Raw genomic sequence first — 27,864 nt, forward strand, 5'->3', positions numbered from 1 at the left:
CCCCTCACTTATACTTCATTTTTACCTTATTTATATTTTTCTATCGTATTTACATTCTTACACCAGTGTTTGGTGATTATTTTTATATTTTATTTGCTATTTTGTACCATTTGCAATATTTATTGTTTGACAGAATCTTTTCGTCTCCGCTTCTTCTTCTTCTTCTTCTTCTTCTTCTTCTTCTTCTTCTCCTTCTTCTTCTACTACTACTACTACTGCTGCTGCTGCTACCACCAATCTTAATCTTCTGTCTCTCTCTTTTACCTCTCATACTAGTCCACACCTTATCAGCCAACCCCATCAGATGGGCATAGGACACGGATCGACGACAGTGACCAATCCAATTCTGTTTGAAAATTTGGCCCATTCAAAAGTGGCTTTTACTCGTGAACTTACACCTTGTTCGGCGCCAACGTAGCAGTGACGTCATAGATTTCGATCATTACGTCGCAGATGCGTACGGGATAACACTATACCCACCGCGCCATGAGAGACGTTGTGGCATGACTCATCTGGTGAGGGAATTTCTATTTCTTAAAACCAGTTAGCAAAGCCGCGAATCCATGTTTCTGTCTTAGTGCGTCCATCTCGCAGACATAACAAGATCGGAATTCACAAAAGAATCCTTTCATGTTTTTTTTTTCTTTTGCCCAATTGAATGTTTTAATTTATGAAAGCGTCCATTATATTCTCAACTAGAGAAATGATTAATGACTTTGATGTGACATCAAAATCTAGTCCCAAAATAAAACTCATATCATTGGATTCTTCGGATTATTGTTTTCAAAACTTTTCGGTTGATATAACGTCCTACCTTCTTCAGATGTATTTTATCTACGGATGTAGCCTGTCTTCCTGTTGTCATTCATGATTGGGTAGAAGCGCTAGGTAATTCGCAATTGTATTTTGTGTGTCGCCTGCACTGAGGATTGAACTATAAGCCTAACTGAATTTTACTTAGATTTTTATCCACCATGCAACAGGCCCTTTGATACTAATGATACTAAATTATATATATATATATATATATATATATATATATATATATATATATATATATATATATATATATATATATATATATAATAAGAGAATAGAAATTATAACTGTAATTTGAAATTTACAAGTAAAATTATGGTTCGACTGAGTACTCAAAAAAAAACAATTTATAACGTATAGTAAGCTCCCGATTATTTGAGTATTAAGCTTTTTATTTGGTTGGGATTAAAATATAAATAAATACAGGGTATTTATATTATGATCAAGGTTTACCATTGCTTATGTAAGGTCAACATATCACCTCCTTTGATTTTACCATACATATATATATATATATATGCATATACACACGCACACATATGTGTGTGTGTCTGTGTGTGTGTATTTATGTGTGTTATTATTTCAACCTTTTAGCTAAGATCATCTGATGATATGGGCTGGATATTTTCTTAAACAACATGTAATGATTTAAGTAAACATACCCGAGGTTGAAATTATATAAACATATTTAGCTCAACTAACGTATTGACCACTTTTCCCCTGTTTTTTTTTTTACTTTATTTCATTGTAATATGTTCCAATTAGTTGTAATTACAGAGCAATATAGTGAATGGATGATAAAAGTATATATTCCAAATTCATGATGTTGACCATCTTATAATTAATTCATTAAACTTTAACATTTAAAATTCTTGCAAATTTCAACATGGTAAATATAAACATATTATAAGGTATTTACAGCTCTTTTCCAGTTTTCGGATTTTAATCATGTCGAAACGCACTTTATTTCCGTTTGATGGATTGATTGTTGTTATTTCTTCTGATGAGTTAAGGGCAAAATAGATTCACTAATTGATATAATAATTAAGTGATTCATTTTGTGCTATAAAACAAATGCTGTCAAGAATTTTAAATGTTAACTGAATTAAAAGAATAAATTATATATAATGAACTTTGGAATATAGAATTTTCTCATTTATTCACCAGCGTCGCTATAGTATTGTAATGACATGATTCGTCGGGGATAAATTGCTTATTCAAATTCAGGTGTAAGTTACATCCCTCCGGAAGGTTAAGGTTCAATGCCAATTGTTGGCTATATTCAAAAATAAAATAGCTTAGGACTTCTACACGGTTATGGTCAAGCGAACAAGACCGTGCTGTTAACATACAAATTTATGAATTCATTAAAAAATATCCCCGAGTTCAACGAATACACATGAAGAACTTCGACGGTTACATTGATGGAAACGGTGTGAAAATAACACTCAACATGAGTAGTTTAAATAATAATACGCAGAATCAAATGTTCCGAATATGTTTTAAAATCTCATTTTAATGTATTAAATTCTTTGTAGATAAAATTATTTAGATAATAATTATGACTGAGTTCTAAAAGCGAAACACTAAACTAACTTTCTGTTCTTATAGACGTAAACGAGCGGCCTCGGGTGGCTCGCGAGGTTTATTGAGTACAATTGCTTCTTAGAAACTGAGGACTAATATCGCCAAGGTTCCTTCGTCAAATGCGTAAACAAGTAGAGAATTTTCACACAAAACTTGGGAATACTTATATTCCATATATAATGCGGCATTGCTTAATTTAGAAAATACACTGTGGCAACTATGATACCAATAACATTCCACGAATCGAAGAATACACACACACACACCACACACACATATATGTGTGTGTATGTGTGTGCAATATATACATGTATATAATATATATATACACAATAACATATATATATATACACGCACAGATACACACATATATATATGTGTGTGTGTGTGTGTGTGTGTGTGTGTGTGTGTGTGTGTGTGTGTGTGTGTTCTTGATGCCCGGTAACCGTCGTGATTCTTTTATAGTTGTAATTGTTCAAGAAATCAAAAATTTAAAAACAAGACGATACGAACAGCCCTGAAGATTTGAACACTAAATATACAGTACACTCAACGAACCATGGTTATATAAGTTTGAGGTTTAATTTTTAAACTCGTTTAAAAAAAAACTGGGGTGGAATTTAATCTAGGGAGCTTGCGTAGCATATATTTCTTCTTTCTTGGAAAACCAACAATTTCATTTATCTTAATTCACGTATGACGAACACAAAAAAATAAATAACTGAACTGATCTAGAAGTGGAGGTGCATATGAAAGCATGTAATGTTTTGGGAATGGTTCTACATGATGTTTCTTCTTGAGTTCAACAATCGTTCTTTGTATCGGAAATCCTCAGATTACAACGAACGACAATCAGACTTAAAAGAATAAGAATTGAAATGCCGAAAGGCCATTTGTATAACAATGAAGCGGATGGCAATCAATCGTCAAATCAAAAATAATAATTGAAATGTTGAATGGCTAATGGTAAGAAATCAATGTGTGGAACAGCTACGTAAGATACAGTCTCGATATTAATTTTCCAACGAGGTAGATGTCGTATGTCGAAATTCACAGGCGATTACATAACAACAGTCTGAATTGAGTTGAACGTGTAATGCTGTCTGGGAACCAACACGCTGCATATTCTGTCGCAAAGGAGACTACAAATATGAAAAGAACTTCAACTCGCTTTCTGTTTTGTACAACATTTGTTAAGTCATTATCTCGTTAACGCTGTTTCGTGGTCGTCTCTTTCAGGGTTATCTACGCCTCTCACGTGACTGCAAACATTATCCACGTCTCGAACATTATCTGATAGTTCTCTTTTTTTTATAATATTTTCTTTTTCTTTGCCAGTGACGTCATTTCCCATACATATGCATGCGCGCGTTCGCAAACAAATTCCTGACAAACCGCCCTCTTAAGTAAGACACTCTATCAAATCTCCAATACTAATGATTACTACAATACTATCTCATTGATTAATGTACACGCAATAACCCTTATCCCTGAGTGGCCTCCGGGCCTTGATAAGTGGTGACCTACATGTAAAAAAATAAATGTTACGAAAGTTAGCTTTTGTTTTGGCGTGTAAAGGCCGGTGTCAGTGCCGAATTCCAGTGTTCATGTTTTCGTCTTACCGTCTCCCATCCCTCTCTACTTAACGAACTTATCGTCACTCGCCACCAAACCCCACAATAAAGTTGTCGTTGTAGTTTCATAAAGCTATAAATCTTCCGAATACGGCCGTAATACAACACTATTAATTATGTTTCAAAGAGCTATTATCTTCGTAGTATTGAAGAAGCTTTGTTACTGAAAAATAAAAAGCTGCACTTGCTTGTTTACCTCGACTACTATATTGATCTAGCTATTAGAAAAATATTTTCTTCACACCAGTCTTATCATAAATAATGATCATGCTGATGTATGTCACATAAACTTACTGTCACATTAATTAATGTGTATACGAAGCTCATGGCGAGGAGCAAATTTCAGATCCTCCTCGCTGTTATAACAAATTTTGTTCCCCCGTTTTTCAATCGGTTCATCGTATTCATCAACTACTTTTACAAACTTTTCTTTTGCAACATCTCTCGTGTTTCATAACTCACAACATGTCAAAAAGTTTCTTGAATTCTAAATAGACTACTAAGCTGCATCCAGTGTCTAAATTATTTTTGAAGTGAATTCTGTCATCATTGTATTACCTATTACGAATTATAATCTATTCACTAAACATTATAATACTGGGTATCATCATTGAGTGCTAAATGGCAATACTGGTAGTATTCCCTGAAGTTTGAATGACAATAAGTCTCAATCTTTCCAGTACATTATACTTCTTCGATAAACATTACAAACGGTTTTCCGTTATTGCAATAGCCGCTTAACATTTATTCCTTGCCAGCAGCCACTATTAGTCTTCCCTAGAACTTGGTTGGTTGGTTGGTTGTTTTTGTTTTGCAGCATATCAACCCTTTTCATGTTATTTAATGCCGAAGCCAGCGATTTTGAAGAACAATTATTTTAATAGAATATATATATTTTTTTTTTCAAGTCGGTTTCTATTTAACCCGTAGCTTGGACCCTAATAGGTACTACCACTCCGGGGCAGAGTGGACCTGGGAGCTATATCAATTAAAGGGCGGCTCCACACTCCCCAAAGCCCGAAAGCTGGGGCCTCACCATCGTATATTGTTTGAGGTCATATCCAGGACCCTAGAATGTGGATTGCAATATATATCATGAAGATCCCAATACTGTTCGCATCCTTTCAGTCAAGGTGTGGTTAGTGTTCTCATTCCTCCTCTTCCCACCATAGCTAAACCATGACTTCTCTGTACCATACTCGACTGATGCTATCACTATTTTAGTAGGTAGTCTTTGAGACTTCGTTACATTTCAGTTCTATTGTGCTCATACGATAGTGTTGATTTTGTAGGGAAAATTGTGGAAACCAATGAAATAACTTACTAATAAAGCGTCCGTGTGTATATGCGTCATATGGAATAAAGGTGCGGAGAAAGAAAGAATTAAGATGGCGGCTCCTACGACTTTTATAACTAAGCGGTCTCTCAAAGTGACGCAAAAGCTCGTGGTTCGTGTGCAAAATCTCGCCGCTCATCTGCATAAAAGGAAACCGCAGGGAGAACGCACACAGACGGGTTAAGGAGAATTCTTGGAGATCATTGTTGCGTGTTACTGTGTCACTGTGCTGTCTTTTCTTTTTTTATCTTTCCTTTTTACGTGCAACATATTTTATGTTCTTATTTTATTTGTATTGCCACTTCCATGCGCTAGGTTATTGCAAGGATTTTTTTTACACATTTTTCATCATTAAAGATTTATTATTATTATTATTATTATTATTATTATTATTATCATCATCATCATCATTATTATTATTATCGTTATTATTATTATTATTATTATTATAATATTAATAATAATAATAATAATAATAATATTTATTTATTTATTTATTTTTTACCCACGCCATCATCAAATATTTCTCTGTCAACAACCTGTGATGTTCCCTTGAGTCTCAATAACCTTTGCTAATGAATTTCGGTTATCGCAACAACCGTTAACCATTGTATCTTCGCTGGCAACACCTATTAGTCTTACTGGAATTTAAGTGATAGTAACCCTTCTCAATGTCCCAGTTTCCTCCGGACTCATCGGGTGGAGGTCTAGTTAATTTTTTCTCTTATTCTGCATTCCATCCTCGTTGGCCCTCCGTGTCAATTTGATGTGGTGCTAGTTGATACCAGCACTTTTTAAGTAATGAAACAACGTACAATAATATGGTTTCAGTTTTGGAGATTTTTAGGTGTTTCTTTTACTTCTGTTGCAGTTTCTATATGTCCGGTACGCGTTTGTAATTCACTTGTTTCTGCATTCAAGGATTTTCCTTAATATTTCAGCTGTTTTATTATTATTATTCACTGTATATTCTTCAGCTATTCCTTTGATTCAAATCTCCCAATGCTTTTTCAAAGGCTTTGGGTTTTTTTAATAGTTAGTCCAAAATACAGTGTAATCTACATTGCACTGTAGAGAATCTACACTTGATTTTACAAAATTGTTTTATATATAACTAGCGGGGGTACCCGGCGTTTCCCGGGTGTTTGGAGGTGTGTGTGGTGTTAAAAAAAGAAATCGGGGGAGGGGGGTAAAAGTTGGTAGGATCGACCCCGAAGCCCTAAGGCGAAGTTTGAAAATAAAATTGGCCAGCCAGAATGAGTTACTGAAAGATGTTTGAATTTATTTAAGTAAAAACCAAATTGACATGTGCGCGCACGGAAGTCGTAGAGCAATAGCTATTCAGCAAATGAGTTCAATCACCAGGTTTGTTTGTTATAAGCGAAGTAAATAAAAAAAACAATACGCGGGGGGGGTAATCAAAACATCGAAAAAAAACCTAACGTAAGGCAAATGAACGATGTTACTTGCTGACGTACAGGACCACGTGACATGACTCAGCTGGTTTTAAATACAAGTTGACCCAAAATAAACGGCCCCGTGTATACTTTATGCAGAAGAGTTGGCGCCCGTATTTTTTTGGGCAGTTATAAATCGATTTAAAAATATGTAATGTTTAACATTAAAATTTTACTTTTTGAGGACCCCCCCCCTGCAGAAAATCGATCAATTTGATGCATTTCTGATGGTAGTTTTGGGCTAATGTTTCGATATTTGTCGCCCGGAGGGGATGGGGCTTAAATAGGATAGGAAGTTTGTTAATTTTTGTTCCGTCGGACAAAAAGTTTTTAGAAGACACACAAACATACATACATTTATATACATTTTCTGATGATGGTCCTTTTGGGCTAATGTTTCGATATTTGTCGTCAGGAGGGGATGGGGCTTTAATATGATACGAAGTTTTTGAATTTTTCTTCCGTCGATCAAAAGTTTTTAGCAGACACACAAACATACATACATACATTTTCGCTTTTATATATATAGATGATATGAATTAAAGTTTATAATGATCAAGTATCATGGATCAATTATGCTTTGAAAAGAAACCTTCATTTCGAGCGCTCTACTGTATGACGACCCTTCTATTTGTGCGATGGGAATTGTTTAAATTGAATTTTGAAATGCAAACACCCGATACCATGTTTGAATTGTGCTCTAAACAGATATATTCATTTCGAACGCGCCCTAATAATATGAAAAAGTGTATTGTTGATTTTATATGCTGGGATTTCGGCTGATGCGGTAAGAAACCTATCTAAAACCACTGCTATGCACATAACATTTCTGTTAAATTTCATTAAAATCAGTCAAGCCGTTTGGGAAACGAACCCACACATATACACCCAGACAAATGTCCTTATATATATATATATATATATATATATATATATATATATATATATATATATATATATATATATATATATATATATACCTACAGACACTAGTGTTTCACCCTTTCGGGAATCATCAGTATAGGGTGTCACGATTAACGCCAGTCGAAAGGTTCGAACCCTGGCACGAGAAGTCATTTCTGGCTTCATTAGCAAGGATCCGAACCATTTGGCGACCGATAACTGCGAGAGACACAGTTGAAATTAAGCATTTATTCTTTTTAAATGCTTTTTACATCAGTTAGAGTGATCTAGTCATTATATGATGCATATGAGCGAAGATGACCGACTTATTATAACTGAAAGTTTTCAACGATAAGAAACAAGAGTCTTAAAGGGGCTGACATAATTATTTACGATAATAATTAAATACCTACAGACACTAGTGTTTCATCCTTTCGGAATCATCAGTGCAAGGTGTCACGATTAAACACCTAAACTAATAAACCGATCAAACTCGTCCACTTCCCCCTTAAAAACAGACGATTTTTTGGATAAGTTGTAAAAACAATTATACCGGAAAAAAACTGCCGTACATATCTTAACTGTATGATAATGAATGTCAGTGAGTGCCAATAATATGTGTGTACCTGATCAAGTTCTATCTACTGAATTTATCATTATTAATTAGAGAATATATATTCTAGGTAACATGCCGAGTAACATGGGCAGTTTACTTATTATTTTGTAAACTTTACAATTTAATGAAGATCAGTAAAACCGTGCCACAAACCCTAAAGAAACAACAGAAAATAGAACAACAAAGAAAATTGAAAAAATAAACCAAACGCTACATTTATTGCTTCTACCCGGCATGAGATTGATATTTAATTAATATATGTATATTTCAGACAGGTATGTTTAGAAATTGTAAGTATGTAAATAAAGAAAACCAGATAATTAAAGTAGGTAGGTGTTAAGTTTTGTTTTGTTGAACAAAGATGCCAGCGTAGTCCAGATCAGTAAGTGGCAGTAACCAAGATTGCGGCCAAGAATCAAATGCGGTTGGCAGTAACAAAGATGGTGGCGCAGATCAGTAAGTAGTTGTTTAGCACGCCGGTGGTTATAAAATGATTGGCGAATCCATTCGTCACATACCCCCATTACTCGTGATGGGGAAGGTCTCCTAGAGGCTCTGGCTGCAAGGAGACAGAGTAGAAGTACTCGTCAAGTATTCGTCACTTGACACTCAGCCCGATAGGTGAAGAGTCGTGAACCGGCCCAGCACCTGTCGGACGGAGGTACGCCGCCTTGGTAATACCTAGGAGGTCCACCCTCCCAGGCCTTGCCACTGGGCTTTCCGGTGGAGTAAGTGTATCGCTTACTGCCTAAGGCGCCCCGGCCGTGAATGCCGACGGGCTTACTCAGGATTGTGCCACATATTGCTGTCGTGGGCATCAATTAAATCTCTACCCCCATTAGTCTTTATTTAAGATCAGTCCTTGCACAAATATTAAACTTTTAAAATTATCTGATGATAATTCCTCCAGTTTAAAATCGTCGCAATGCTTGTCCACTATAGTGCATAAGTAGTGTAGTCGTCTTTCTCTCTTCTAGTAACATTCATACATTTATATCGCCTATCGAAAAGAGATGTTTTTGCAGAAAACAGTTCTGTAAGTAGCACAACTTTTTCTTGGGAGCTCAACTCACTGGTCTTTTTTGGAAGAATAAATTCACGAACTTTGTCTGCTTGGCTGTTCCCAATTTCCTTAGCAAAAGCCTAACTTTTTACGCGTCTAACCAGGTACTACAATCTGATATAAAAATATCCTCATATCGTCTATAGTACTGGACGAAAGTGACATCGCCTTCTGGATTATAATTGAAATTTTAAATAGCACCCCACACATGTGTTTGAGAAAATGCGCTACGATTATAGTCCGGTTTAATTAACTGTGTCGCCCTCAGAATTTTTCTTTGTTCCTCCTGTGTTTTCATCAATATTTCCTCGAAGCCTTTCAGCTGTTGAAGTATTTTTCTTCAAATGCTTGTTTAAATCTCTCTTCTCTTTCCACTTGTTGTTGAATTTGCTGCTTTTGCAACGCGAGATTTTCCTCTGCCGGAATTGGAACAATTCCAACAGTGAATCTTTGAATTTCGCATCCATCATACGCATTCAGTTTACAATTTACGCTTGTATTAAAGAAATATTCTTAGTAAAAAAAATAAACCAAGCTTTCCCCAATTCTTTTGTTTGAAGAACAACAGTTTAGCAGTCCATATTGTAACTTAATTTGTTGAACGCTATATTTCTAGTCTTACTAGAAACAGTCAGCGAAATAACATTTGTTTAAAATTTTTAATTTGCACGCGTTTTTACGTAGCAAAAATAAAATCCGTCGCTTTAAATATCCGACGAATTCGTATGGGAAACTTTTAGTCTTTTATCCTCTTTACCTTTTGCACAAAAGGACTTGATTCTTTACATGTTTGCTAAGCAAAATGGCGTACGCGAATAATTATTTTTCATGGCCTGTCTCTTTTTCTCTTGTCAAAGGCAAGCGTGTGTGTTTTTTTTCAAATCCCAGATGTTATCTAAATAACAGTAAGCTTACACGGTATTTGCTAGTTGGTTTTGGCCATTTAAATTTGCAGAAGAAATTTTTAACCTTAGGAAAAATGGCTTCTGGCGAAGAAAAAAATAAACCCTTTTTCCCTTTCTAAAACACTTGGTAAGTGTGTTCAATTATTAAATAATTAACAACATTCGCGTTTTTCGCTGTAGATTTTGCTAGCAAGTTTTTTTTCCCCCGTCGCCAAATTACTATTGTAGTAATTAATTCGCTGTTAATGCTTGCGTATCCAAATATCTGTTGAAATGACGAAGTTGTTCTGCTTTAAATATTTTACGGAGCTTTGTTCCAATCACTTTTGGTGATTCTCTGCAGTGATGTTCGTTTCGATTCCTTGTCGCCAATCTGTTGTGTCGTTGAACAACAGTGAAAATAAGAACAATCTATTCGCGGTCTGGTTAAGGGACAAGTGCATTAACAATAATGTACAAAAATAGGGAAGCGTGTATATCTGCTGGAGACTCTGATAGCAGTTGAAGTGCAGTCGCATCTCTCTCAGAGGTGTTGGAATTATTAGCGCTATTTATAGTGCTAATCGGTGTAAATTCCTCTGTTTAAGGAAGGCCGGTATAACAAACACAAAAATGTATTTTTCACAAAAGTATTTACACATGTTATTTTAAAGCACAAGCGACTTTGACTCTTGTGAAAAATTATTGTTTGATTGGCAGTTATGCAAAACAATTCTGAACAATTACACTGGTCAACAGCAAATTTGGTGTCTCAGTTTTGTAAGCTGATTTTGGACCATTTTGATGTGCTGAATCCAAAAATAACGCTCTTTTTGCTGGGTCAGGTCGACATTTTAAGCTATCGTTAATTTTCTATTTTTAACTTTTAAATACCCGAGAAAGGTACAACAGAAGTATTAACCATTTACCGTTTAAAGTTCTATTACCTGAACAAATTAAAAAATTTTAGCACTAGCAATACAAAGAAGAAAGCATTTGAATAAACAATTTTTGATTAAATTTTAATTAGGGAGTCTAAGTTTTGCGATTATTATGCGATATTTAAAGATAAGATAAGACTTTATTTGACCCATATGGGAATTCAATGGTAAAACTTGATATTAAAACACACCAACATATGAAAGCAGACGAGAAGGTAAGTCTTACGTATTGGTTCTGTGTGTTTCAGTCAAATTATTTCATTACTGTGCGATTAAAACTGTTCGCAGGACATAGATATAATTGTGCCGAATTTTTTTTATACAGACTTTATATTTCATGGAGACAACGTACACAAATTTATTTTTTTATTTTTTTTAGGTATACAATGGCGACTCGAAGAATGTGTGTAAATAAGCCAGATGTTTTTTGCTATGTTTGTGGTGAATACACACTTGAACCAAATCGCAATACTGCCACTACCTTTATCAAGCGCGTTTACTATGCATATTTTGGTATGAAGCTCAGCGATCAAGACAAAAGTTGGGCACCTCACATGGTTTGCAAGAGATGCACAGAGCATCCCCGTCAATGGAGCAAAGGCACGCGAAAGTCCATGAACTTTTGCATTCCCATGATTTGGCGAGAGCCTTCAAATCATGCAACCGATTGCTACTTTTGTGCTATCAATGTCATTAATGTAGATTAACAGAAAAAATCGCACAACACTGGAGTATTCCAATCTGCCGTCAGCTATGCGCCCTACTCCTCATAATGAAGAAATTCCCGTACCTGTATTGAAGATACAAGTATTGAAGAAAGCAGCAGTAGCCAGGATGAAACTCAAAGCATTACCACTACCGATGATCATCATGATGCATCCTTTCCCGATGACAATGATGAGCAGCCAAAATTGTTTTCCCAAAACGAACTAAACGATCTTGTTCGCGATTTAAATTTGCCATAAGACTTTGCCAACTTCTTGCATCTCGTTTTAAGGACAAGAACATGCTAAATGGTAAAGTTAAGATAAGTTTCTTCCGTACCAGGCACCAGGAATTTTTAAGATATTTTGCTCAAGAAAAAGAATTAGTCTATTGCAATGACATAGTAGAGCTACTGAAACATCTCGGCGTACCTGAATACAAATCAGAGGACTGGCGACTTTTTATCGACAGCAGCAAAAGGTCTTTTAAATGTGTGTTGTTACACAATGGAAATCAATTTGCATCTGTGCCATTGACACATTCGACAACATTAAAAGAACAGCATGAAGCAATTAAGTACGCCCTAGAAAAAATTTCTTATGACCAACATAAATGGCTGATTTGCGTTGACTTAAAAATGGTCAACTTCTTGCTTGGTCAACAGTCTGGATTTACCAAATACCCATGCTTTTTATGCCTCTGGGATAGTAGGGATCGTACTCAACATTACGTGACAAAAGAATGGCCAGTACATGAAGAGCTTGCAATTTGTAGAGCAAAAAATTTATTTCCTCCACTGCACATAAAGCTCGGTTTGATGAAGCAATTCACAAAAGACCTGGATAAAGATGGACGGTGTTTTCAGTTTCTGTGTAAAACCTTCTCCAATTTGTCAACTGAAAAATTAAAAGCTGTTATTTTTGATGGTCCTCAAATTAGGCAGCTGATCAAAAACTCTCCCGCGTTTGAGGAGACCATTAATCCTGTTGAGCAACAAGCGTGGAATTGCTTTGTTCAGGTCGTGATGAATTTCCTAGGATACACAAAAGCAGAGAACTATAAAGATCTAGTAGCAAACATGTTAGTGGCAATATGAGCATAAAAATGCACTACCTGTACTCGCACATTGACTGCTTTCCCGAAAATCTTGGCTCTTTAAGCGAGAGCGCTTTCACCAGGACTTGAGAGAAATGAAATCACTCTACCAGGGAAGGTGGGACATGGTGATGACTGCGGACTACTGTTGGAATTTAAAAAGAGATGTGCAAGCACCAAAACATTCGCGACAATAAAAAAAACGAAAATTTAGACCGTAATAATGCAAACATTAAGTTTTAATTTTTAGTTACATGTACTGTACATGAAGTGTACATGATTCTTTGTTAGAATACAGCAATTTTATCATAAAAACTGACATTTTTCCATTGAAACACCATTAGTAAATCTTGAAAACATTGTTTTAAAAAATATAAGTCGCATAATTTTAAATTCAAATTTACAAAAGAATTTGACCTCCGAGAGCAAAATGGATGTCATTTCTAGATTTAGCATGGCAAAAATATAGTAAATCAGTTAAAAAATTTCAGACACCTTTTAAAAAGTTTCTTTTTATTGACCAGTGTTATGACTGACACAGTTTCATACTTGTGTGTATATCTGTTTATATTTTTAAACAAAGCAATTCATTTATTAATGAATTACGCGTGATGACATGTTTTTACAATTGTTTCTTTTTTTTCATTCATATCTACAAGTGTTTTTTGTGTTCTTTTGCGGCATATCATTTCTTTTTTTAAATATATTTTTCTTTCACATGAGAGTGTATGCTTTACTGTTTTTCATTGTGTATGTGTGTATTCTGCCTAGTTTTTTGTCTTTTTTTTCGCGTTTTGTATGTTTTCCCAATTGATTCTTTGTTGTGTTTTCGTGGTATAGTTCGTTTTTTACTCTTGCAGAATAAAATGGGCACGACACTCAGAAGATGTTGTATAGCTGGGGACATATTTAAGGAGACATGGAGGATCCATATTGGGTCAATATAACACACAAATATAACGATGGTGAGGGAGAGACCGAGAGAAGACATTTATAACAGTTTGTGATGTTTCCTCAACACATATAGCGAGGGTGATAAGGTGATGGATGCACAGTTCTTATAATACATATGTAGATGAGGAGAGATTCATATTCTGGGAAGGGCTACGCAATGTTCATCATAAGATGATTAACACATTACCTTCTGGGAGTTAAATGATGACACGAAGACAATCAGTTACAAAATATCGATGGTGATTCTTTATTCAGTGGATCGGTCGAATGATGATGGCGTCAGGAATTCACATTTGGGATCTACATACTTCAATACCCTACCCTTAGCTTCCAAAGGAGCAGCTGGCCACTGACTGCCAACTGATTGACTCTCAACTCTCTCTCTCTCTCTCTCTCTCTCTCTCTCTCTCTCTCTCTCTCTCTCTCTCTCTCTCTCTGACTGACAAGCAGACTGCCTGCCAGCTCTTCTGCCCTGATCTGATTAACTCTAGCTCCTATATTGAGACCCCTCCTTTTGCTATGACGTCAGAAGTATGTTTCCTAAACGTGGCTAATTGACGTGACTATGCACACGTTTTTTTTCTAAACACGCTTTTGATAAAAAAAGAACTCTCAACATATGCGCTAACCGATTTTTAACCTAACATGTTTTTCCAATGTATTGTTAATTTGTATTGTTCATTAGTTTTCACTAACATTTTTATATTCAGCTTTATAAAAGAATGACCAATTAATTATTTTTACAATATAAACAATATGTAACTATTAAGAATAGAATTTAACAATAGACCTTTATAACATTCCGATTTCTAACATTCTATTTCTTAACCTTGCTTACAAGGTTCGAGTCTCGGCTTATCCTAATCTCATTTTCACCTATCTAATACTCTTCTTATTTACATGGAAAGGCAAAACCCTTTTTCCTGTAACAAAATTTATATATTAGAAATGGAGCTTTTAATACTTATAATACAAAAAAAGGATCAAAATTAAAATAAACATGGGCATGATTATTTGTATGTATTCTCTGCGTTCAAATATGGTTTTCAGTCTATATAATTCTAAATGTACTGTTATCACTGCCTTACGATATAAAAATACTGAGAGCGAATAACACACAACACAGATGATCTACAAAAGAATAGTTTGTTTTATTTCACATAGACGACAGTTTGGAATTTAGTTATGACGGGCGTTTAACATCAGTGAAGGCGTCCGACGGTTGTGTCGGGCTTGGCGGTTAAGAATATCTCAGCTTGTATCTTATTGCTCCACTTTCTGTCTGCAACGATTTATATAAACATTCTTTACCCGTGGAATGTTTAACAGTTTCTATTGTCTATTATCTCGAATCTTTGACCAATATCCTTTCACAAATATCTGTTTCAAATTATGCATTCCAATAGACAATGGTAGAAAGTCCCGCATTCCTCCATGGAATCGATCTTTCCCTGGTCACCTGCCAATCCACCACTTATATAAATCTCAAATATCGGTTTGTTAGGTGTTAGTTTGTGGGTGTGTGTGTTTGTATGTACTCTAAAAACTTTCGTCAACCTTATTGGGCCGGGTCGAAAGCTGCACTATCTGCAATAGTGATGCTTCGGACATATATGAAAATTAGAAAAAAATTAATTCTGTGGTGGTCAACTACACTATTTTTTCAAATGAGGGTCACTTTTCGCGTTGCGATTTTCGCAAATCGCGCACACGTATACACTGAAAGTACGTCTAAAAACGTTATTCTGCAGGGTCATGACGTCATAAGCTGTCGTGATCAGATGTGCAAAAGCGTTTGTCAGTAACATCTTTCCCCCCTTTCGCATTACAGGTTCGAGCCTACCTACTGCGGCTAGTTTTTCTTTTGTCTGCGTGGTCGCACGAGCATTCGCTCTTATTTTGATTAAAAGAAAAGTTGTTTTCATTCATTTATTTTTTTCATGGGAGTTTCAGCGTATCAGGTGAGGAGGTTATAACCTACTTCTTTTTGAGGCGATTCCATTATTTTGTGGGGGTTGCTCAATATACTTAGTATAAAAGCTTTGTCCAAACCGAGCTTCATGTCAACCCGGGCAATTCCGGGTATACATGTAAGTCTATAATATAAATCTTGGTTATGTGTGTGTTTGTTTGTCGGCTAAATACTTTTGCCGTTCGCATCAAACCGGCATGAACTAATTATCATTAAAAAAAGGGATCTCTCGAACACATGATATCGAAAAATTACAAATAATGGTCAATTATTCCATGTAAAAATGTCGTATTGTTCGAAGGAAGGATCAGGTAAAAAAAAAATCTTGGTTTCGACGCTGCCTGTTAATACGAGAACGGTCCTTTTCTAGTTCTATTTTAAAAGTTTAATTTGCACTGGATAACATATGTGTCATGTTGGTCCAATCTATAGAGTGTTCGATTACGAACTTAACTTTTGTAAGTTCATGTCAACAACGCGTCATTTTTTAAATAAAGTTTTCTGTATGTAATCTTTAAAAATTCTCAACTTTTTATGCGCGCTTGCCACGCGGTATTTTATTTCTTTCAATTTTTTTTTTTATTGGCTTTATTAAGATATCATATTTTACGTATTTATGCCCGGGCAACGTCGGACGTCCCCTCCCCGCTAATAATTAGTAAAATATTTAGAAATAAGAAAGAAATATAAATTATCGATCTATTCAGGATATAAGAAAAAAGGCAGAAATGAATGAAAATGTAGGTCTTTTGCAGGAGACATCACGAGAAAATAAGACTATAAAAATTGTATACGTGTGCTAGAAAAACAGATATAACTGATATGACTAGTTAGAGAAAACATCACAAAAAGAAAACGACTGTAGCATAATGATACTATCCCTTTTAGTAAGGCCCCAGCTCCCCACATTTGGAGAACTTATAACTGATTTTTGTACTCAAATGGGGACAAGTATATGTTAACATGTACTATTAAAAACATGGTAGACACAGCAATCTCCGCCTCGATTCAGATCGACGAATTGTTTATAAAATCGAAGGACCGAAGTTACTATTGATGGTTTCCAGTGACTGCATAGTTTTTATTTTGTGGGGTTTTTTTCTCTGTCTTTCTTGTTGATGGGTATTAACGTTTCTCTCTCTCACTCTCTCTCTCTCTCTCTCTCTCTCTCTCTCTCTGTATATATATATACATGTATATATATATATATATATATATATATATATATATATATATATATATATATATATATATATATATTCTTTTTATCCGTCTTTTCCTCTTTCCTTTTTCTTTCATTTCGAGGCGGGGGAAGAATTATAATTCAGCTGGAAACCTATGGCGGTCGGCAACGGAGTTAAAAGTTGGAAGTGCGTGCCTCACGAGTCAGGTGACAAAATGTTGCAAAATGTTAGGTTCTGGATACTGTTCGCGCCCATCCAGCCAATTTTCATCTTTATAAAATGCTCCTTAGTTGTTTAAATAATAAAAGAAATCTGATTTTACAAGAAAATGTGATTACCGCTAATTACCTACAGCGTTCAATCCAAGCACATCGGTCCTACCAGTAATAACGCCGATAATTTATTGAAAAAAACAGCAGCAAACGCAGTCGATCGCATATCATCATCTCCATCTAAAACATGTTCCTATCGTTATATGGTGTCTAGTATAACGGCAGCTGATTGTCGTGCTCAGGACATAAAAGCCGTTTCAGAAACGTCGGCACGATGCGGAAAAAACAGGGCAATCTACCTGGTAAACGATCATTTAATATTTGAATATCGCTCTATATTAATTTTATTTATTCGGGCTATTGTCCCAATAGTTTTTACAACGTTTCATCTAACTATTCCTCTGGCCTTCTGTCAGGTGGTAACCGCAACGGGATGGGAACTCGGAATCTTCTTACTGCATTCTCACCAATTACTCCCATAGTTGTTGTCTCACGAGTAATTGCTGAGAATGCAGTTAGGAGATTCGGAGTTCCTATCCGGCTGCGGTTACCACCTGACGAAGGCCAGTGGAAAAAAAGTTGGCCGAAACGTCATGAAACAACATGTAAGAAAAGACGAGGATAATAGTTCGCAATAAATAAAATTAATAAATATTACTCATCTCAATAATGAATTTTAATTAAATAATATCTCGCTCTATGTATTTTCATAACTGTTCGGATAATTTGCTAAGATTGACTTTTACCTCAGACCGAAAGGAGAATGTTTACATCAGATCAGTTGATAAGATCGTGGAAAAATATGCAAAGACCATTCTTCCTCTCCAGAGAATATCTCACTTCTTGTGTAACTTTCTACATGCATAACATCCAGTAACTTTCTCGGAAGGTGCACTGTGGTCATATTGTAGTAATGGCTAGTTAATTCTGGTCGTGTATGAAGCACTGGAGAACTAAGTGCCGATCTCAGTATGGTTTTATATGACAAGAAATGATATTTAAAAATCATGGGAGAGAGTGGGATTTAAAATATAAATGCAATTATTTGCATATGAATAAATAAGTTGCCATAAGAAGAACGAATTAGAGAGAGGGAGTCGAGTATTTGGCAGTAAAGGAAACACACCGACTCTATGCGAGTGTTGTCAGTTACTTCCTTTTCTGGTTAGATTAGGCACCTCTTTGAAGGATCTCTAAAAGTACTTTCTTGTGCCTTAGGGGAGAGGGAAATCAGCTTCACATCTTAGTGTAAGATGTTTCCTCCTTTGCCCGACAGTTTTTTTTTTCTCAGATGAAAGACGTTGTTTGTCGTTTGCTATTTAATCATTATTTACATGGTAAATACTCGACCGAGCTCTAATCATAGTTCCACCTTAAAAATTTTGAACTAAAAACTCGTCTATCTGCAGCCTCTGTAGCCATCATTTGTTTTTCTATGAGCAGAGCATATTTACAATATTTACTTGTCTGGCAAAAGCAATACCACGCCGACACTTTTCTTCCGACTACAACGTGGTTGTTTTCAAGTCTATGCTTATACATTCATTCGCTGATGTTCTTTTGAGAAACAACATTTAACCCAGATTGACTGCAATCCTCAAGTTATGTTTTTTTTTTTACTTTAGGCAAACATATTAACCCTTAATCTAGAATGGTATTCCAGACTAGATAATCGGTTAGTCGTTGAGGGTTTTATTTTCTTTCTATCATTTTGTGTTTCTTCCTGACTTTTTTTTTGTTTTCTTTTTTCGTATTTTTCTTTCTCTCTTTTTTTCCTTTCTTATTCAGTCCGCTTATTTCACTATCATTTTCTAAATATTCTTAATTCACCTTAGTTCTGTTTTTTTTTTCTTTCTTTCTTTTTCGGTTAAAAATCCGTACCGCAGATTTTCACTTCCAACTCTCCTTTAACTTTTTCATTCTCTTTCCCCATCGTTATGAATCCTCCTTAATCTCTTTCGTTCTTCATTTTTTTCTCTATTCTCTCATCCACTTTTCTTTTTCCCCCTTTTCTTTTTTCCGCTTTTCTTTCCCCTCCCCTTTTCTTTTTCTCCCCTATTCTATCTTTGTAATCTAATTACCCTTCACTATCGCTCTGTCTTCTACAACTATCTTTGACACGTAAGGCCACAATCATAGCCGGTGCCGCCTGTGAGAAACCGATTAAGAGGCACCGTATCAGCGCTCAAACACTTAACCATATCTCTCATCGAAGCTCCACACAAATTACAGCCGATCCAGTAAATATGGCTTCCCTGGCAATCATGACGTTATCCGCCCACCAAAATTACGGAAACGACAAGAGTTCTTGATGTAACGCGAAAGGAACAAAATACAATATACACACACACACGCACGAGCGTATATTTCAAAGAGATATTTGAGATAGTTGTTAGTCTAGCCGCACTGAAGAGCTGTGATATACCGAAAAGAAAACTGTGCATGACTATAAATGCTCCCTAACTTGAGTTTAGCATATTGGGGAATGATAAACATTAGCATAATAAGCGATATATTTTGTGTGAAAAATGGAGCTTAGGCGTTTGGACAATGTTTGAACAGTGTTAATTCCCATACTAATCTTAGCAGCGTAACGGTAAGGAGCGCCGACGGTCGTATAGGTGGTGGAGTCAACCTGGCTTGATGTAGTTGCTTGGCTAGCCGAATTGGTAGGCTGTGATACAGCGAAACAGTACTGCATAAGAACTATATATATATATAATAAAATATATTTTATAAAGCCTCCCCCCTCTTGGGTTGAGCACTATCGTAAATAATCTCACTCGCTACTTAATTTAGCTGAAAGAATGCGAAGCTCGCGGTTTGTTTACAAACATACGTTTGAGCACTTTACGAGTGGCGGACGGATGTTTATTTAAATAGACATTCGGACAGATTAATTGCGGCCACCGCTCCCGTAGTCAGGGGGTAGAACTGCCGACTGTCATCACGACGGTTCTAGGTTCGATCCTCGGCTTGGGATAGGTGTTAGTCTAGCAGCACTGATGAATTGTGAAACAATGAAACAGGACTGTAGCCACCGCTTCCGTAGTCGGGGGTAGAACTGCCGACTGTCATCACGACGGTTCTAGGTTTGGGATAGGTGTTAGTCTAGCGGCACTGATGAGTTGTGAAACAACGAAACAGGACTGTATGTCGATGACTGAAATATATTTTATATATATATATATATATATATATATATATACCTATAATTTCGTATTCCTTTGGTGTGTAGTGATATTCATATTAAAAACCCTATTTTTCTATTTATTTAAAAAGAAAATACAATTTTCTTATATATAAGTTATCGAATTGCATTCATTAGCAAAAGATCTAACTAATTTGCATATTCTTTTAAACATTCATTTTTAATTAATTCCCTATTAGTTTTTTTTTCAGTTTTCTTATAGGGTGAGCACCTTTAGTTAACTATTACGGGTAATTATATTCATGCAGATATTCTACATGATTTATACTTGCGAAATATTTGCGTAAAAAGCTTACAATGAACACAAAATCGTTTCCATATATATTTATGTATACGTATATATTTTTGTTTCATCTATCTATCTATCTATATATCTATAAAAGTGAGCGTGTCTGTCTGTCTGTCTGTCTGTGTACATTTCCCTACGCAATAACTCTTTCAATTTTTAGTCTATAGACTCGAAATTTGAAATACCGGGTACTGATATTTGGGAAAATCGATGTGACGGGTGTCAGCCAGAAATTTGGCTGTTAAGGGGTCAAATTTCAACGATTTGACCTTTAAGAACTCTACCAAACTCCTCCGACAATTTTGGGTCTAGACACTTGAAATTTTAGATATAGGTTCCTTGAACCTGGATCTAACTTAATAAAGTAGTTTGAGTCCGAAACTATAAATTTTAATGGGTCATAATAGGGGTCAAATTAAAAAAAAATTTACTCTTTTTTTTTTTTTTTGCTCAGCATACACCTCCAAACACCCGGGCAACGCCGGGCTGAAATGCTAGTATATCTATAAAAGTGAACGTGTCTGTCTGTCTGTCTGTGTACATTTCCCTACGCAATAACTCTTTCAATTTTTAGTCTATAGACTCGAAATTTGAAATACCGGGTACTGAGATTTGGGAAAATCGATGTGACGGGTGTCAGCCAGAAATTTGGCTGTTAAGGGGTCAAATTTCAACGATTTGACCTTTAAGAACTCTACCAAACTCCTCCGACAATTTTGGGTCTAGACACTTGAAATTTTAGATATAGGTTCCTTGAACCTGGATCTAATTTAATAAAGTGATTTGAGCCCGAAACTATAAATTTTAATGGGTCATAATAGGGGTCAAATTAAAAAGAAATTATTCTTTTTTTTTTTGCTCAGCATACACCTCCAAACACCCGGGCAACGCCGGGCTGTAATGCTAGTATATATATATATATATATATATATATATATATATATATATATATATATATATATATATATATATATATATAAACCTCTACATGTGAAATACGCTGCTTATGGAAGTACAAGTTTATGAAACGTGATGCGAACATTATTTTTGTCCCTGCATACGAAAAAATGTTCAGTATACTAAAAATAAGAGTGACCGAAAGACTATTTTTCTGGCATTGTTTCTTCGAAAATGTTTGTAGGATCAGGGTTTTATTCGAGTTTTGAAAATTGGAATAAAACTTTTCGTAATTTTCTAAAAAAAAAATTGTGTTCACATTAATCTTGGAAAAATTTGCTTTTTCGACTTTATTTTTTCTAAATACCCTCCTCCACATATTAAAATCTATATAATTATAAAACTCAAATAACCTTGTAACGGGTATTGTAACCAAAAACTCGGTTCACGCCTTCCGCTTGCGCATGTGTACATAAACATAAACCCATAACAGCGTAAACAAATAAATACAAATCGCAGGACCGGTTTCGTTCGAACAAACGGGCGTCCTTAGAAAATCGAGTATCTTAAATGTATTGCATAAAAAACCTGAAGATATAGGAAGCAAACGCAAAACGTAATTACAAATAATACATATAATCATCGACATGTTTCATATATACGAGTAATATTATACTAAATAATCAACGCGACAATAAAACGTATTGTTTTACAGTGTACGTTTTCAGCGTTCCAATTTTCTCGCATTTAAATTATCCAAATAAATAATTGTAAATACGTTCTGCTTTTTTTTTACATCATTTATTTCTGTATTACTCTTAAGTTATTTTAACGTAATTTTCTTACAAATAAATCTACATTAACCCGTTGAAAACTGTAAGAGCATTTTACAACTGCGATTTGCTCATCGCCTTACTCTTTTCCCCCAACTTTATTCTCAATTTTTTATTGCACCCTTTTAAACACATTCATACATTTTCTTTTACACTACCAAAATAAATAACCCCGAAAATATGTGTGTTTTTATTGCGTTACAAATGAATAATCAACGCGACAATAAAACATATTGTTTTACTGTGTACCTTTTCAGCTTCCAAATTGTTTTTTTCACGTTTAAATTAAAAGATATATCAAAATTTGAATTTAGCTTTAAGTATCATGGTATCTGTTCAGTGCATATTTACCTATAAGTATGGCAAACCACTTATAATTCAATGCTTGTAAGTTTGTTTTTTTTTTTTTTTCAAAAATAAACAATTATAAACAGAACGACACATAGGAATCTATCTATATTCTTTTTTCATTTTAATATACTGTCATAGAAATGTTTCTGTTGTGTCACAAACAAACTATTTTCTTTACGTCACAAGTGTCACGCTCATACATTAATTCCATAGCTAATATAACATACTGACCCAACTGGTCACGAGAACTTAAGTTATTTTTAAATTAAAAAAAAAAACTGATTATTATTTTCTAACATTTCTTTATGAATAAAATAGCTGATGTGTGAAAATATTTAACCAATAAAATCTTAAGCTAGCTTTTACATTACACTGAAATAAACAAGAAATAGTAATCACACATTAGGTGTATAAAACGTACAATCCTCGTTTAAATCGACGAATAACGCGCACAGAAATATGTCATCAAGTTGAAATACAAAGTGTTCATTTAAACTTGCCGACCGATTTCTATTACTTTTGCACATTTCATAACTTAAAGTGGTTCAATTTGTTTATTCATTGCATGATGGTTAAACGCAATAAAACGCCACTAAATATTTTAGTATCGATTGTAGCTAATGGCATACAAGACGTGTTTTTAATGTTTATATCAGTTATATATATATATATATGTGTGTGTGTGTGTGTGTATATATATATATATGTGTGTGTATGTATATATATATATATACTTAATATATGTAATATATGTTTAACTTACCATCTCAAATGAAGAGATAAAACATACTTAATGATAATAAATTATATACATGCATTAAGAGTAACATTTTTGAGATAAAGTTATGTATTATATGATGGGATCCTTTCCGATCATAAAAATATATATGCTTGTGCATTAAAATTAATTAAAATTAGCACAGGTGTTCATGTGTTTACTACCATATGCAAGAAAGTTTTATTAGCTTTCATTTGGTACCACTTTCAATGCTATAGCATCAACCTCTAGAAAGCTACAATGAGAATAAGGACATAATATCCCAAATTTTGCAGCGTTTTTGAAAAACGTCAACAATAAAATTACATGGCTCTTGGGGCAGGCATAGCCAAGGTCCAAGATCACAATAACTGGTATATTTAGCAAATTTAGACATTGGAGAATGGGAATAATAGCAGTTTCCATATGTTTGAAGAAAAAGATCAATTTTGAAGAGGTCTAATAGATATACATATATATATATATATGTATATATACAAATATATGTATATATACATATATATTTACATATATATACATATATTTCCATATATATTTACATATATATACATATATACATACATATATACATATATTTACATATATACATATATATACATATATATATATACATATGGCGAAAGACCTGACCCAGTAAATTATCGCCCCATAAGCCTTCTCCCACTTTTCGCCAAAATATTTGAGTCCGTAATTAACCAAGCTCTAGTCCATCCTTACAGATGCTAAACTTCTGACCGATCAACAATACGGATTTAGGCAAGCCCGTTCCACAGCAGACATCCTAACAGTAATCTCTGAACGTATATATCATTCACTGGACAAAGCAGGCGAGGGAAGAGCGGTAGCTCTAGATATCTCTAAGTCTTTTGACAGGGTATGGTACATTGCGTCGATGAGACAGAAGCTTAAGCTTAGATGACAGTTCAGGACCTATCAGGTTGGCGACTCTCTTTTAAATCTTGTCTAGGAGCGAGAGACAAGTAGCAGATGCACCAGCCCAAATTACTTAGGAAAATCAGATCATACGGTAATACTGGAAGAATACTTAACATAATTAAATCTTTCTTAGATAAGAGAAAAATCCAGGTTGCTCTCGACGGTCGTGCATCTAAACAATATGATATAAATGCGGGAGTGCCTCAAGGGTCTATCTTAGACCTCTATTATGGCTAATATTCATAAATGATCTACCTGACAAAATTATCTGTGAGATGGGTATATATGGTGATGACACCAGGCTCTATAACACAGGAAAACAAATGAACACATAGCTAAAGAAATGACAGAAACACGAGAGGAAAATTTCCAATCTGCAGTGGAATGGGGACAAAAATGGATGGTCACCTTAAATGCTGCCAAGACTAAACTTGTTTCCTTCAATAATTACAAGAAACCTTCTCTACCACCAATAGCAATGAACAATGACTTTTTATTTGAAACTACATCTTTTAAGCTCCTAGGCCTAAAGTTCACAGGAGACATGAGTTGGAGCATTGAGAGCATTGCCAGGACCGCTGCGAAGAAAGTAGGTTCTCTCTACCATGCTAGAAAGCTACTAACGCTCGAAAATATCCTGTACCTCTATAAGGCCACCATTCGCCCATGTATGGAGTATTGTTGTCATATTTGGGCTGGTGAATCTGCTACTTGTCTCTCGCTCCTAGACAAGATTCAAAAGAGAGTCGCCAACCTGATAGGTCCTGAACTGTCATCTAAGCTTCAGCCTCTGTCCCATCGACGCAATGTACCATACGTCTGCCTGTTCTACAAGTACTTGCAAGCACTCGTACCCCCTCGGTGTAAATACCCCCAACAAAACCGACAATCAGCTAAACTTCCTTCACAGTAGAGATCCCTAGACGATTTAAATGTAAAATGCATTTCACGATACAACAATTTCATGATACAAGTTTCCAGATTTTTTGGTATGGTCAGTTTTAATAATAGTACACACATATAAGAATGCTTATCCCCTTTAGAATAATCTTTTTTCGGCTTCAATGCACTTATTGTACCGTTTTAACAACTTCCGGCAGGTCTCATGGAAGTTTTCTCGTTTGAACTTGTCAATGACCTTCGTTACAGCTTCTTTCATCTCCTCAATACTGGTGTAACGACAGCCTCCTAGGTTTTCTTGAGCTTAGGGAATAAGCAAAAGTTACAGGAGCAAGGTCTGGACTATAAGGACTGTGAGGAACTGTCTGAATGCCCATCTTGAAATCAGTCTATGAAAAGTTGTGGACTTCCACATTCTCAGTTCCTTGCGAATAATTTGGTGTGCAGTTCCCTCGCTGACACTAAACTGCACTTATTGTTTCTATAAGCATAAATTGTTTATTTGACTAAACAGCTTGACAGTTTTTGGTGTAATTCTGGCTTAGTAAAGCGTCGAGGAGATTTGTGGCCGTCTAACAACTGAATTATGCATCGCCGATTATCGTAAAGAACCGACTTTTCATCGCAAATCAAAATACGATGGAGAAACGTTTCATCCTGCGTAAAAGAAAGAAAAATGACACAACCCAGCGATGTTTTTTTTTTTTTTCGTTCAATTCGTTAATTCCACCCATTAATAAAGTTTATTCTCTTCCAAATCATTCTCACGTGGTTGGAAATTGTCGTATACGTTACACCTAATTCAGAATAAAATGCTTTAACAGTTGTGCGTCGATTGGTTTCGACTAACGCCTTTAATCGTTCGTTAACATCGGATGGCCGACCGCTATGCTTATTTTCGTCAAGACTTTCGTTACTGCCACGAAATTTCTTATACCACCATTGGGCTGTGCGTTCCGTAGTGGTACTTGGGCCAAACGTTTCGTTGATATCGCGAGCTGTGTCTGCAGCTTTTCGGTCTAGTTGAATTGAAATAAGAAAAAATATCCGAATTTGCTATTTTCCCCTCTTGTATTCATCGTTCTGCAAAGAATGCATAATTGTTTTAAAACGATTGTAATTTAAATGATTGGATAGAGCAGAGAACGCTCTTTAAAATGGTATTTGAAGTAAAGGTACTATAACGAAAACATATTTGAAAATACATCATTTGCAATAAAAATTGAAATATCCACAATAACTTCCTTCTGAACTCCATAATATATATATATATATATATATATATATATATATATATATATATATATATATATAAGCGAGATAAGATAGATAGAAATTCAGATGAAACATCCTGATAGATATTACTTGAAGTAATACTTTCAAGGAGATCCTAGCCAAAAAGGTAAAGCTCAATATTTAAGAATAGAGCAATATATAAGTTTCGTGGTTCAATTTTAAATTCTGAAAAAAACAAAAGAGTACTGTTTGTGGATGACTATATATATATATATATATATATATATGTATGTATGTATGTATATATATATATATATATATATATATATATATATATAACTGTGTGTGCGTAACTTTGTTCCCATGAACTCGAACAATGCTACGTCGATTTTTTACACTAAAGGCCCAGCATATAAAATTAATTGTAGATTCTCTTATAAGTCAAGGACACGTTCGAAATAAATGTTTCTTTTAATAGCACAATTGAACCATGATACTTGACTGTTGTACATTAAAATTTAGTAAGAGTGATTATGTAAAAATACGTTCATCAGAACTGATGAACGGTAGTATTTACTTGCAGTGATTTTCCCGGACTCCTTACTTTTGAGAGAAAAACTTTTATTAGGAAGATAGTTCTTGTGCTTTCGGAGCATCGTTGAAATTCGAAGAGCCTGTGTCTAATCAGCTACATATGAATTTATAGATGATTAACTGTTCTTCATTTAATAAACGTTTATGTGTGTGTTTATGAATGTCATTTGCTCTAATTAAATGTAGCTTTGATCATCAATTGGCTCCATTTATTTAAATCACATGAGGCAGATTCTGAGGAAAAGGTAATCCATAGTTTTGCAGTGATTTGATGGCAGCACAAAGTTTATCATGTCTGTAACTTAATGTGTTATTAACAGTCTTTTCTATTGATGAACTGATTGTTGACTTGGCTTTGGTAATCAATTGCCATAGAGTCGGAAAACTATTTTTACAACTGTGGAGGATTTGAGAAAA

The sequence above is a fragment of the Euprymna scolopes genome, chromosome 19 (assembly GCF_053919585.1).
Source record: "Euprymna scolopes isolate OS-2025 chromosome 19, ASM5391958v1, whole genome shotgun sequence".
Classification (NCBI taxonomy): domain Eukaryota; kingdom Metazoa; phylum Mollusca; class Cephalopoda; order Sepiida; family Sepiolidae; genus Euprymna; species Euprymna scolopes.